Below are 15,873 nucleotides of genomic sequence, written 5' to 3' on the forward strand. Positions count from 1 at the left end.
CAATCTGTGGAGAAACAACTTCTAAAGACAGAAAGTCATTGAAAATCATTCTTAGAGCATTAAGGTTTGAGAAACATTCAAGTTCCTAAGAATAAAGCTATCCCAAATGTCAAGGACTTAGTGTTACCCAAAACAATCCTTTAATGTACACACACATTAGTAGATAAATTATGAATTCAACAGATATTCAAATTATAGAGAATTAAATTTTAAGTTTACTTTCAGTTCTCAAACATGTATCTACATGAGTAAGCTGTAATCAACACCACCATAGAATTTTAGTTTCAATCTGTGCACTAAGAAGCATCATGTAGATGTTGTACTCAGGCAACACACTTTGTTATAGAGGTGGCATTGGTCTAAAATAGACATAGACTATAAAGTATAATTTCATGGATGCTGGTCCTGGGTGGAACCTTTATTGTCCCAGGACTTACATATCTTTTAGCTCTTATTTTCTCATCTTCTCTCTGTAACTGGCTCCTCAGCTCCATCACAACTGACACACAGTTGACAGGGCACAGTCTACATGAAATATCTCCAGGATTTGCAAGATCTCACTGAATCCTTTGCCATTCATTGTAAATTTCAAGGAAATCTGACTACTACCAATTTTCCAATCATGGGCCAAGTAGACCAGCTAATATGGTCCAATTATTTATAATCCATGCTTGAAATGATATAGATCAAAAGTGTTTGAGGTGAGAAATAAAATATTTTAACTTGGCCCCCTCTTGTGTTAAATTTAGAGTTATCAGATGCACCCACTTATGTGTCTAAGATAATTTTATTCTAGGTTTTTTTGTTTGTTTGTTTGTTTAGTAAACAATCTAACCTTACTCCTAAAGCAACTAGGGAAAGATGAACAAACAAAATCCAGAGTTAGTAGAAAGAAACAAATCATAAACATCAGAGCAGAAATAAATGAAATAGAAACAAATAAAATAGTAGCAAAAATCAATGAAACTAAAAGCTGGTTCTTTGAGAGGATAAACAAAGTTGAAAAACCTATAGCCAGACTCATCAAGAAAAAAGAGAGAGGACTCAAATCAATAAAATTAGAAATGAAAAAGGAACAGTGACAACTGACATTGCAGAAATACAAAGGATCATAAGAAATTACTACAAGCAACTATATGCCAATAAAATGATTAATCTGGAAGAAATGGACAAGTTCTTAGAAAGGTACAAACTTCCAAGACTGAACCAGAAAGATACAGAAAATATGAAAAGACCAATCACAAGTAATGAAACTGAAACTGTGATTACAAAATCTTCCAACAAAGAAAACTCCAGGACCAGATGAATTCACAGGTTAACTCTATCAAATGTTTAGAGAAGAGGTAATACCTGTCCTTCTCAAATTCTTCCAAAAATTACAGAGAGAGGAACACTCCCAGGCTCATTCTATCAGACCACCATCACCAGGATACCAAACCAAAGATATCACAAAAAAGGAAAAAAAAAACAAGATTCCAGTTTTCACCTGTTTTGCCAAAAGATCTGTCCTGTTTCCATGTGTCTTTGAATGATTGTATTTTCTCACAACTTTTTGTACAACCCTTCCTGAAAAAGAAATGCTTCCCTCCCCTTCTTAACTAAGTAATTTCAAATTCTGCTTTTCCCTGAACATTCATAGCCTCCAAGCTATTCTAAGTAGCATTTTTTTTATCATTTCCAAAACAAACCTGAATATTGCTTGGCAGATAAGAAATGTGTTATGAATATTAGGAACATATGTGCAATAGAGGCAAATAGAGGGCATTGTGGGGTGCTGATCAACAGTCTTCAGAGTAGCACTTCTGCTGGGATGAATTAATATTCTGGATGAATGACTGTATTCATGGATGAATGACTCTTCTCAAGACCAGAATAAGTCTGGTCTTGAGCCATCTCTTTAAGATTTTATGTCTATGGAGAGTTCATCTGACTGGGAGAGATTAGAATATGTTCCTACACCCTGGGATTTTGGAAAGAGATGGCTAGTACCAAAAAGCTTCCAGGAAATCCTTAAGCTTTGCAGAGAAATGGTGGTTATAATAACTCACAAAAATACACACAATGGGATAGGTTTTGGTGTTTGCTTTTATTGTTGCTTTTGTTCTCTTAAAAAAGAAATCAGAGTGCTTGTAGGAAGCACAGATGAATGTTGAGGATGGAGGGAAAGTTGAAACACTAAAGTAATTAATGGGACTTCCCCAATGGTCCAGTGGTTAACACACTAAGCTTTCACTGCAGGGGGCATGGGTTTGGTTCCTGATTAGGAAACTAAGATCACATATACCACATGGCCAAAAATATAATAAGTAGTCCATAACAAAAAAGATGTAGTAAGGATGGTATGATAACCTTGACAGTTGGTGCCAGGGACCAGTTTTGTGGAAGACAATTTTTCCTCAGAACAGGAGACAGGAGGTGATTTGGGGATGCTATAAGATCATTACATTTGTTGTGCCCTTTATTTACTATTAGTACATCAATTCCACCTAAGCTCATCAGGCATCAGATCTTGGAGCTTGTGGACAGGTTATGATAATGACTCCAAGGTTTTGTTTAATCTATGATAATTTAGGCAATTAAGAATCAAAAGTTGATTTTTCACCAGTATTCTTTTCAAATACAATTTATTTAAAGTACATATTGTTCAAGACTGTTTTATCTTATATATATATATATATATATATATATATATATATATATACACACACACACACACACACATATGCACATGTATGTATAATTATTTTTAATCTTCATTTTTATCATCACTTTGTGAACAAGATTACACTTATGATTACCCAATGCCATGCAACATACTGCTTAGGCACACAGTCATAGGAATGGAAAATAATTTCAGAAAGTTTATCAGTCACTCTCATAGGTCACTAATGAAAACATGAGAGTTCTGCAGTTCTCATTTTAAGAAACCCTTTCTAACAGATAACCCACAAATATATGTCAAATCCAATGTAATTTTCAGTAATATCATTAATGTTTCTGGAATTTTCAGATCTAGAAATATTTACCTGAATTGCTATCTGTTAGAATTGTATATGGAGTGCCAAGAGATTGTATTTTTCAGTGTAATTTTTATGATTTTAAAAATAACACATTGTTATTAGAGAACATTTAGCACATCTTGAAAGCTGTAAGAGCTATAATCCCACCACCCAGAGCTAATAACCATTAAAGTAATAACACATTTATGTACTTAGCATCTCTATTTCACTTACATGTTTCTGTCCCTCTATATAGTTTAAAGTTGATGCCTTATATGATGGTTTTCTCTTAATACTATGTCATATGTTTTTATCTTTACCATCAAAACTTGTTTTCAAACTTCAGTCATCCCCTCATTAGAAACAGGTAAACTGAAGGCAGGGGGCTTTCTGGACTGATAGCCATTGAAGTGTGCTGCGCTCTAATTAATGAGAAAGTGAGTATGCAGCAAAGAGGACAGGGTTTTAGTCATTTGAGATCAACTCTATTTATATATTTTTAAAGTTATTTATTTGGCTGTGCCCAGTCTTAGTTGCTGGAGAAGGCAATGGAAACCCCTGGTAGGCTGCAGTCCATGGGGTCGCTAAGAGTCGGACACGGCTGAAGCGACTTAGCAGCAGCAGCAGTCTTAGTTGCTGTATGTGGGATTCATTTCTCTTGACCGAGGATTGAACCTGCACCATCTCCGTTAAGAGCATGGAGCCTTAACCATTGGATCACCAAGGAAGTAACTGAATCAACTCTAAATTTTTTTGAAGGGGATTGTTTGGTTAAACTTCCAATGATCAGATTATCTTAATTAGTAACTGTATTTGTGTATAAGTTTGTATGGGAAGTCAAGTTCATCCAAGATAAGGGACACAGATGATAGTAAGGCTAAAGTAAAGCAAAACATTTTCCAAATTATGAAGACACCATGCCATTCTAAATAAGATTGCATATATTATTTAAAGAGTGAATACAACCAAGGGGCACAGGCAGCCAATCTAAAAGTTTTCCTATAAACTATAAACTCCTTTCATTTTTCTTGATTTTTCAAGTAAATGAAAATGCAAAAAAGACTTACACATGGTGAAAATCTTAAAAAATATTTTTTTCTACATGAAAGAGTAAGGAAATTGATTATAGACAAACATGAAACATGTTAGTATATAAAATCAAAATATATATTCCTATTTTATTTACTGAAATGACATGCCAAAAATTTTGCTTGGTATTTCAATATTATCTATTTTTTTATAAAAATCCAATCTGGATGAGTAAGACTGAGGTAAACTCACTACCTCTCTACTTATGATATTATATAATTATGAATCATCACAGCTTGCTTAAGACCTTGTGATTGCATATGTCTAAAATGTGAACTTTTTTTAAAATTCAGGGCTACTGGATTTCAAGAGATGTGACAGTCTCACCAGTTTGACTCCTTTGAATATTTGTTTATTTTAACAATTTGTATTATTTCATCATTAATAACAAGCAAATACATCAAAGATACTAATTACCTCTGAAATACAGAGATAAACAAGATGATAAATCTTTTCTGAACTTCTACAACTAAAGGAAGAAAAAGACTAGTTAACAATTGCTTGCAATTCACTGAGTGCAATAGCATTTTATATAACAAGAAAAGCAGAAATGTGTGGGAACAGTTCATCTTTGGAGGAAGTTCAGAGATGCTTGAGCCTCATTTGGTTAAGAGTCAGTAGGAGTCAGTCAGGTGATGAATTGGGGCTGGAGGTGGAGGAGTGGAGGATGAGCACTCCTGGCAGAATTCAAAGTTTGTAGAGAGACATGAAAGCAAGCCATGCTCTGGAATATGTGAGCATCTGCAAATAGTTTAGTAAGTTTCTTATTGAGATATAATTTGACAGGAGCTAGGTCATAAACCAACTTGAATGTAATAGTTGGGAATTTGATTCTGAAAGACATAAAGAATTGTGGATAGTTGGAAAGGGATCAGCATTGTAAGTTTTTAACTAAATTACTGCTTGCATCATGGAAACAGATTAAAATGTAGAAGGAATCAGAATACATCATCATTCATTGCACGAATACTGAAAAGAGGTCATGAGGACCTGAGTTACATAAAACAGACAAGCAGATAAAGATGTGAAAAATACTTAAAAGCATAACTGGAACTTTCTGGTATTATAGTGGATAAATGTCTGCCTACCAGTGCAAGGAACACAGGCTTGATCCCTGATCTGGGAAGATCTTATACGTGTGAAGCAACTAAACCCAAGCACTATAGCGACAGAGGCCTCACTCTAGAGCCTGTGATCCTCAACTACTGAGTTTACATGCTGCAACTACTGAAGGTCATGGGCCTAGAAACTGTGTTCTACTACAAGAGAAAGCAACACAATGAGAAGCTCAGAACACACAATGAAGCAACAAAGAATAACCTCTGCTCGCCACAACCAGAGAAAGCCCAAGCAGCAATGAAGCCAGTGCAACCAAAAATATTTTCTTTTAAAGAATTTAATCTATATAACTAAACTAAGAGTAGATTAGAGAGGATTTCTCTTTCTAGCATTTCTAGTTGAATGACTCCATAAATCATATGTGAAAATTCCCTGTCAGACCATTAGGGCTGCTGTAATAGAAATATCATAGACTGAGGGGCTTCAAGAGCAAACTTTTATTTCTCACAGTTGTGGAGGATGGGAAGTCTAAGATCAAGAATCTGGCAGACCTGATAAAGGCCCTCTTCCTGATTCATAGACAGTGGTCATCTCACTGTGTCTCGTGTGACAGAAGAGGCAAGGGAGCCCTCTGGGGGTCTCTTTTATAAGGGCCACTAACCTAGTTCATGAGAGTTCCATCCTCAAAGGCCAAGGGCTCCACTTCCAAATATCATCACATTGGGTGAGGCTTTAACGTAAGAGTTTGGGGAGGACATACACAAATTCAATCCATAGCAACCTCTTTGCTCTTTAGAGTCATTCATTTGGGTTTTATGTGTGTGTTTATTAATTGTCTTTCCTTACAATTAGATGTATTTGTTGCTCCATATGTTGAAGCACCCATTAAATGGTGCAGAGTTTTTTAAGTAAAATTCTGCTTCATTTATGATGGATTGTCCAGGTAATGAAAAGGGAATTAAAAGTTGCTCACTCCTAAGTAAAGCTAATTTCCACAAATGGACTCTCTACTGAAGTGGTCCAAACTTTTTCAGAACTGCTCTCAGTATGAAATTTTTCCTTTTCTTTTTTTTCATTTTCTCCCTCCTTGTATTGGTATTATATCTACATCATAATCTGGAGTTTCTCCCTGCCTACTCAAATACTTTCCTTCTTTTTCATTCACAAGCACTTCCCGTATTAATCCCTTACACATCTAATCCCATTTACCATCTTCCACTATGAGAACCAAAACACACACAGATGGTACCAGGAAAGCCCTAGAAAGCAGTTGTTAGGTAGTTTTAGGGACTGGCTTATTCACCAATTGGTATAAGATCTGAGGGGTTAGTGGGACATAGACGTTGGAACAAAATGGCAAGGTGCTTGCTAAAGAGGTCACCTGAAATAACCTGGGAAAGCGTTCTGGAAAAATAACTTTACTAATATGAAAGTTTAAATATTTCAGTCATATGGGAAGAGTAGTGCCTACAATGGCAGTGGAATAGACTGATTGTTACTAATTTGCATCAGTGTCTTACAGGGAATAGAGTGAAACTGGGGGAAAAAAAAACTAAGTTTAGAAGTTAAAAAAGATGATCTTGTAACTTAAAAAAAAGAAAGCCTTTATCTCCTTTATTGGGAAAGAGGTCACAGCTAAAGAGCAAACTCGGCATTTGATAGGATCTTGGAATTCCTGCTGCTGCTGCTGCTGCTAAGTCGCTTCAGTCGTGTCTATGTGTGACCCCATAGACAGTAGTCCAACAGGCTCCCCCGTCCCTGGGATTCTCCAGGCAGGAACACTGGAGTGGGTTGCCATTTCCTTCTCCAATACATGAAAGTCAAAAGTGAAAGGGAAGTCGTTCAGTTGTGTCCAACTCTTAGCGACCCCAAGGACTGCAGCCTACCAGGCTCCTCCGTCCATGGGGTTTTCCAGACAAGAGTACTGGAGTGGGTTGCCATTGTCTTCTCCACTTGGAATTCCAAAGACCTGTAAATACTCAGCCAAGGCATATGCCCTGGTTGGAGTAAGCTCTAGGTTGGGTCCTTGATGCAGAAGTACAAAGTACATAGTACAAAAGGACAAGAGGAAATCTCTGAAACTGCCTTCTACTTTGGTCAAGGTAGTAAATAAAAAATTATATTGTCTTCTGGGACAGGAATGTGATTAGTGCCATCTTTATAGGGCTAAATGGTGCAGGCATGGTGGGTCCTATCATTTTGTTTAATTCTTCAATTTGGTCCTTTCAGTAGAGGATGAATTTATGGAATTTCTGTAGGCTACTGTCAGCTCATGCAGTAGTAGCCACAATTAGGGCTGTTGTACTAAATGTGATATCACTGCTAGAGTTGATTAAAAAGACTTTACATGCATGACACACAGGCACTGGTTTCCGAAAGCATTGTTTTATTTAATGATTAGAAAAGAGTGTAAAAAACAGATCATACTCTAGTCTGAAGACAGGGAGCATGATTTCTCCAGCTTTGCTCATCTTTCTCAAGAGTATTTTGGTTATTCTGGGTCTTTGGTACAGCATTACTATTTTAAAATGATTTGTTCTAGTTCTGTGAAAAATACTCTTGACATTTTGATAAGAATTGCATTGAATCTGTAGACTGCCTTGGGTAGTATGGTCATTTCAACAATGTTATTTTTTTCCAGTCAAACAACACAGTGTATCTTATGATCTGTTTTCATTATCTTCAATTTCTTTAATCAGTATCTTAGAGTTTTCCAAGCACAGATCTTTTACCATCTTTGGTAAGTTTATTCCTAAGTATTTTACTATCTTTTCAATGATATTAAATGGGATTGTTCCATTAATTTCTTTCAGATACAGAGAACAAACTAGTGGTTACCAGTGGGGGGAGGATATGGGAGGGGCAAGGTAGAGTATTGAGAGGTACAAACTATTATGTATGAAATAAGCTAGTAGAATATATTGTACAGTACAGGGGATATAGCCAGTATTTTATAATAACTATAAATAAAGTATGAGCTTTAAAAATTGTGAATCACTATGTTGTACACCTGTAATTTACATAATATTTCATATCAACTACACTTCATTTAAAAAAAAAAAGAACTTCATATTACATGAAACCTACAATGATATTCAATTAGAGTCTTTCCCTAGGGCTATGTTTATTTTCCAGCACCTTTTCATAATATACTCTAATGTAAACCTTGTCTGCATATTTCACAAAACATTAGTTTAATTAATTGTAATGATACTATAATGCTGATCAACCAGGAAAGACAAATGATGGCTAGCACGTGAATAATTTTGGTACAACACAAACACTTTACAGGATGAAAAATTTAAACACTATCTGTGAAGATTCTGGAGAAGGAAATGGCAACCTACTCCAGTATTCTTGCCTGGAGAATCCCATGGACAGAAGAGCCTGATGGGCTATAGTCCATGGGGTCACAAAGAGTCAGACACGACTAAAGCAACTTAGCACGTATGCATGAAGATTCAAGGATAGGTCAGTCACAAATGTTTCTCTGAATAAATCTCTTCCACATCTAATCTTGCTTAACTTCTGCTCTCAGAGATCTCAAATTGACAAAGGCATTTACTAGAAAGCAGCATCATATTTAACAGTGATTCCAGGTTCCTATGCAACACTGCTCTTTACAGCATCGGACTTTGCTTCTATCTCCAGTCACACCCACATCTGGGTGTTGTTTTTGCTTTGGCTCTGTCTCTTCATTCTTTCTGGACTTAGTCCTCTACTGATCTCCAATAGCATGTTGGGCATCTCCCAACCTGGGGAGTTCATCTTTCAGTGTCCTATCTTTTTGCCTTTTCATACTGTTCATAGGGTTCTCAAGGCAAGAATACTGAAGTGGTTTGCCATTCCCTTCTCCAGTGGGGAGAACTTTTGTCAGAACTTTCCACCATGACCCGTCTGTCTTGGGTGGCCCTACACAGCATGGCTCACAGTTTCATTGAGTTCGACAAGGCAGCGGTTCTTGTGATCAGACTGGTTAGTCTTCTGTGATTGTGGTTTTCAGTCCATCTGTCCTCTGATGGAGAATGATAAGAGGCTTAGGGAAGCTTCCTGATAGGAGAGACTAACTAAGGGGAAAATGAGATCTTGTTCTGATGAGCAAGGCCATGCTCAGTAAATCTTTAATCCAATTTTCTGTTGATGGGTGAAACTGTATTCCCTCCCTGTTATTTACCTGGAGCCAAACTATGGTGGAGGTAATGAAGGTAATGGTGACCTCCTTTAAAAGGCCCCATGCGTGTACTGGTACACTCACTGTCCCCAGCCCTGCAGCAGGCCCCTATCGACCCAAACCTCCACTGGAGACTCCTAGACACTACTGGGCAAGTCTGGGTCAGTCTCAGTGGGGTCACTGCCCCTTTCTCCTGGGTCCTAGTGCACACAAGGTTCTGTTTGTGCCCTCCAAGAGTCTATCTTCCAGTCCTGTGTATAGTCCTGTGGCAGCTCTATGGTGGGGTTAATGGTTAGTGGCTTGTGCCATACCCCAGTCCGCTGCACCCAGAGCCCCTGCCCCTGCCACTGCTGACCCGCACCTCCACAGGAGATGCTCAACACAGTTCTGTCTCAGTCTCTCTGGGGTCCCTGGGTCCTGGTGCACACAAGGTTTGTTTAAGCCCTCTGAGGATCTGTGGCATGAATGGGGTTTGATTCTAAATGGAAATTTCCCCCTCCTACCATCTTGCTGGGGCTTCTCCTTTGCACCTGGGCATGGGGTATCTCTTCACAGTGACCACTCCAGTGCTTACCATCTTGCTGGGGCTTCTCTGACCTTGGATGTGGGGTATCTCCTCACAGCCGCTTCAGAGAAGTGTAACTGCTGCTCCTGACCTGGGATGTGGGGTATCTCCTCACGGCCACTCCATCAAAGCACAGCCACTGCTCCTGACTGTGGTGGAACTGGGGTATTTCCTCACAGCTGCTCCAGCCCCGTGAAGCCACCACTCCAGTTCATTTAATCCATTGGAATGGGTGAAGTTAACTCGATGACCACTGCATCTACTACTGTGGGCAAGAATCCATTAGAAAAAAATGGAGTAGCCCTCATAGTCAACAAGAGTCCAAAAAGAGTACTTGGATGCAAGCTCAAAAATGATAGAATGATCTCTGTTTCCAAGGCAAGCCACTCAATACCACAGTAATCCAAGTCTATGCCCAACCAGAAATGCTAAAAAAACTGATGCTGAGAGACTCTATAAAGACCTACAAGACCTTCTAGAACTAACACTGCAAAAAGCTGTCCTTTTCATTATAAGGGGCTGGAATGCAAAAGTTGGAAGTCAAGAAACACCTGGAGTAACAGGCAAATTTGGCCTTGAAGTACAGAATGAAGCAAGGCAAAGGCTAATAGAGTTTTGCCAAGAGAATGCACTGGTCATAAGCAAACACCCTCTTCCAACAACACAAGAGAAGATTCTACACATGGACATCACCAGATGGTCAATACAAAAATCAGATTGATTATATTCTTTTCAGCCAAAGATGGAGAAGCTTTATACAGTCAGCAAAAACAAGACTAGGAGCTGACTGTGGCTCAGATCATGAATTCCATATTGCCAAATTCAGACTTAAATTGAAGAAAGTAGGGAAAACCATGAGACCATTCAGGTATAACCTAAATCAAATCCCTTAGGATTATACAGTGGAAGTGAGAAATAGATTCAAGGGATTAGATCTGAAAGACAGAGTGTCCAAAGAACTATGGACAGAGCTTCATGACATTGTACAGTAGGCTGTGATTGAGACCGTCACCAAGAAGAAGAAATGCAAAAAAAGCAAAATAGCTGTCTGAGGAGGGCTTATAAATAGCTGTAAAAAGAAGAGAAGTGAAAAACAAAGAAGTAAAGGAAAGATATACCCATTTGAATGCAGAATTCCAAACAACAGCAAGGAGAGATAAGAAAGTCTTCCTCAGTGGTCAGTGCAAAGAAATAGAAGAAACAATAGAATGGGAAAGACTAGAGATCTCTTCAAGAAAATCAGAGATACCAAAGGAATATTTCATGTAAAGATGGGCTCAGTTAAGGACAGAAATGGCATGGACCTAACAGAAGCAGAAGATATTAAGAAGAGGTGGTAAGAATACAGAGAAGAACTATACAAAAAATTCTGGTCATCTGTTCATGACCAAGACAATCACGATCGTATGGTCACTCACCTCGAACCAGACATCCTGGAATGCGAAGTTAAGTGGGTCTTAAGAAGCATCACTAGGAACAAAGCTAGTAGAGGTGATCAAATTCAGGTAAGCGATTCAAGTCCTAAAAGATGATGCTGTGAAACTGCTGGATTCAATATGTCAACAAATTTGGAAAACTCAGCAGTGGCCACAGAATGGAAAAGACCAGTTTTAATTCCAATCCCAAAGAAAGGCAATGCCAAAGAATGCTCAAACTACCACACAATTGCACTCATCTCACACGCTAGTAAAGTAATGCTCAAAAATATCCAAACTTCACTCCAACAGTACATGAACCATGAACTTCCAGGTGTTCAAGCTGGCTTTAGAAAAAGCAGAGGAACCAAAGATCAAATTGCCAACATCCATTGGATTATTGAAAAAGAAGAGAGTTCCAGAGAAACATGTATTTCTGCTTCATTGATTATGTCAAAGCCTTTGACTATGTGGATCACAATAAACTGTGGAAAATTCTAAAAGAGATGGGAATACCCGACCACCTGAACTGCCCCTTGAGAAACCTGTATGTAGGCCAGGAAGAAACAGTTAGAACTGGACATGGAATATAAGACTGGTTCCAAATAGGAAAAGGAGTATGTCAAGGCTATATATTTATTATATATAAATATATATATAAGCTATATATAATATATATATGGCTATATATTTATTATATATAAATATATATATAAGCTAGGCTGCTTATTTAACTTCTATGCAGAGTACATCATGAGAAATGCTGAGCTGGATGAAGCACAAGCTGGAATCAAGATTTCTGGGATAAATATCAATAACCTTAGGTATGCAGACAACACCACCCTTATGGTAGAAAATGAAGAAGAACTGAAGATCCTCTTGATGAAAATGAAAGAGAAGAGTGAAAATGTTGTCTTAAAACTCAACATTTAGAAAACTAAGATCATGGCATCTGGTCCCATCACTTCATGGCAAATAGATGAGGAAACAGTGACAGATTTTTTTTTTTTGGGCTCCAAAATCACTGCAGATGGTGACTGAAGTCATGAAATGAAAAGACCCTTGCTCCTTGGAAGAAAAGTTATGACCAACCTAGACAGCATCTTAAAAAGCAGAGACATTACTTTGCCAACAAAGGTCTGTCTAGTCAAGGCTATGTTTTTTCCAGTAGTCATGTATGGATGTGAGAATTGGACTGTAAGGAAAGCTGAGCACCAAACAATTGATGCTTTTGAATTGTGGTGTTGATGAAAACTCTTGAGAGTTCCTTGGACTGCAAGAAGAGCCAACCAGTCCATTCTAAAGGAGATCAGTACTGGGTGTTCATTGGAAGGAGTGATGCTGAAGCTGAAACTCCAGTACTTTGGCCCCCTGATGTGAAGAACTGATTCATTTGAAGAGACCGTGATGCTGGGAAAGATTGAAAGTGGAAGGAAAGGGGACAACAAAGGATGAGATAGTTGGACTGCATCACCGACTCAGTGGACATGAGTTTGAGTAACCTCCAGGAATTGGTGTTGGATAGGGAGTCCTGGTGTGCTGCAGTCCCTGCCGTCGCAAAAAGTCGGACATGACTGAGCGACTAAACTGAACTGAACTGATGTAAAGGAATGGAATGCAATGTTCACACTTATCACAACTATTTCATGTGCAATGTGAAGGTGATATTCAGTACAGTAAGAAAAGCTAAAGTAATACATAGTACAATATTTATAGAGGAGAGGATACAAATGCTATTTGCTCTCAGTGTGATGGTATGTGTTGTTGTTCTGACCCTTTGTGACCCCATGGAGTGAAACACTCCAGGCTCCTCTGTGCTCAAGTATCTCCTGGAGTTTGCTCCAATTATTTTCTATTGAGTCAGTGATGCTATCTATTCATATCATCCTCTGCCACATTAGATAGTAAGTAGAAACTCCTAAATGCTCTATAAAGATTTTTGCTAGAATAAATATATCAATATAGCAATTACAGGGTATAAAATCATTATATAAAATTAAATTTTGTTTATATGTACTGTCATTAAACAACTGGAACTGTAATGTTAAAATATTATCTATGATGTTATTACAATCATAACAAAAGAAATGATTGATTTAATAAAGATAGACAAATTTTCTACTACAAAACTTGAAGAAAAATAACAATGAAAAATAAAAGAAACACAAAAAATAGAATAGATATTCAATGTTATATGAGTAAAAGACTACAGGTTAAAATGCCGTTTATTCCTTAATCTATGTTTAATGCAAATTGTTAAAATCCTTAATTACAATGATACACTCAATTTAAAATATGCAAAGATCTTAGAGTAGCAATAATGTTTTAAATGATATACAAAGTTGCAAAACATATTAGCTTATTTCAAAATATTCTGCAAATCTAGAGTAATCAGGGCACTGTGTTATCAACATATGAGCAGGCATACGAGTTAACAGGGAAGAACAAATTCAGAAATTTCAAAAGTGGTCCTTCACAGGTATAGTCAACTGACTTGACCATGAGGCCAAAGTATTTAATAGATAAAGAAAAAAAGTTGCTTTCAATAATTTGACTGCTGTTCAGTCTCTCAGTCTTGTCCAACTCTTTGAGACCCCATGGACTGTAGCACGCCAGACTCTCCTGTCCTTAACTATCCAACTCAGCACTATGAATCAGCTAATTTATATATATATATATGTTTTTTATATATATATATATATATATATAAATTAAACTCTGAAATTTTGGTGAGTAGATAGATGATAGCCAGCTTAATAGATAGATATCTTTATTAATAGATATATGTTTATAATAAATACATAGATACATCTATATGTATACACCAATATACATGTGTAGAGTACATTAGAAGTATTGTTTAATATAGTATTTGTATATACATTTATCTTTATACATATACTATCTTATACAGTATTTCTAATGTGTGTGTATATATATATATTTATACACATATTATATTATACAATATTTCCAATGTACTTGCAAATATATTTGTGTATACATATGGATGTATCTATGTATTTATTATAAATATATATATCTCTGTATAAAGGTATCTATCTATTAAGCTAGCTATCATCTATCTACTCCCCAGAATTTCAGAGTTTGATTTATATGTAAATAATCTATATATATGGACATATAGATATATAGATGAATGGAATTTTATAATTGAATTTTAGTTGATTCATAGTGTTGTGTGAGATAGTGAAGGACAGGGAAGTCTGGCATGCTGCAGTCCATGGGGTTGCAAAAATTTGTACATGACTGAGAGATGAACAACAACAGCACTGTTATTGAAAACAAATTCACTTATCCATTAAGTGCTTTGGCTTTATGGTCAAACATTAATTGACTTGTATCTGTGAAGGATCACTTTTGAAATTTCTGAATTTGTTCTCTGTTAACTATATGCCTCTATACGATGATAACACAATGCCCCTGATTACTCTAGATTTGCAGAATAGTTTGATTATATTTCTATATATATATGTGTGTGTGTATGTACACACACACATATACACAGATATATATATATATATATATATACATATATGCTGCTGCCAAGTCACTTCAGTCATGTCCGACTCTGTGCGACCCCACAGACGGCAGCCCACCAGGCTCCCCCATCCCTGGGATTCTCCAGGCAAGAACACTGCAGTGGGTTGCCATTTCCTTCTCCATATATATATATATATATATATGTATATATATTTCTTTCTCCATATATATATATGTATATATTTATTTAAGCACACACACATACATATATATATATATATATATATATATATTGTTATTTAGTGTTTCAGTCGTGTTTCTTTGTGATCCCATGAACTGCAGCATGCAAGGCTTTCCTGTCCTTCATTGTCTCCCGAAGCGTGCTCAAGCTCAATCCATTGATTCAGTGATGCCATCCAACCATTTCATCCTCTGTTGTCCCCTTCTCCTCCTGCTTCTAACCTTTTTCAGCATAAGTTTTTTCCCCAATGATTCAGCTCTTCACATCAGGTGGCCAAAGGATTGGAGCTTCAGCTTCAGCTCAGTCCTTCCAATGAATATTCAGGACTGATTTCCTTTAGGATTGATTGGTTTGATATCCTTGCTCTTCAAGGTATTCTCAAGAGTCCTCTCCAGCACCACAGTTCAAAAGCATCATTTATTTGATGCTCAGCCTTCTTCATGGTTCAACTCTCATATCCATACATGACTACTGGAAAAAATAGCTTTGGCTATACGGAACTTTGTTGGCAAAGTGATGTCTTTGCTTCTTTAATGTGCTGTCTAGGTGTATCATAGTTTTTCTTCCAAGGAGCAAACATCTTTTAATTTCATGGCTACAGTCACCATCTGCAGTGATTTTGGAGCCCAAGAAAATAAAGTCTGTTACTGTTTTCATTGTTTCCCCATCTATTTGCCATTAAGTGATGGGACCAGATGCCATGATCTTAGTTTTTGATTTTGAATGTTGAGTTTTAAGTCAACTTTTTCACCTTTCTTTCAACTTCATCAAGAGGCTCTTTAATTCTTCTTCATTTTCTGCCATAAGGGTAGTGTCATCTGTATATCTGA

The sequence above is a fragment of the Odocoileus virginianus genome, chromosome 12, assembly GCF_023699985.2.
Source record: "Odocoileus virginianus isolate 20LAN1187 ecotype Illinois chromosome 12, Ovbor_1.2, whole genome shotgun sequence".
NCBI lineage: Eukaryota > Metazoa > Chordata > Mammalia > Artiodactyla > Cervidae > Odocoileus > Odocoileus virginianus.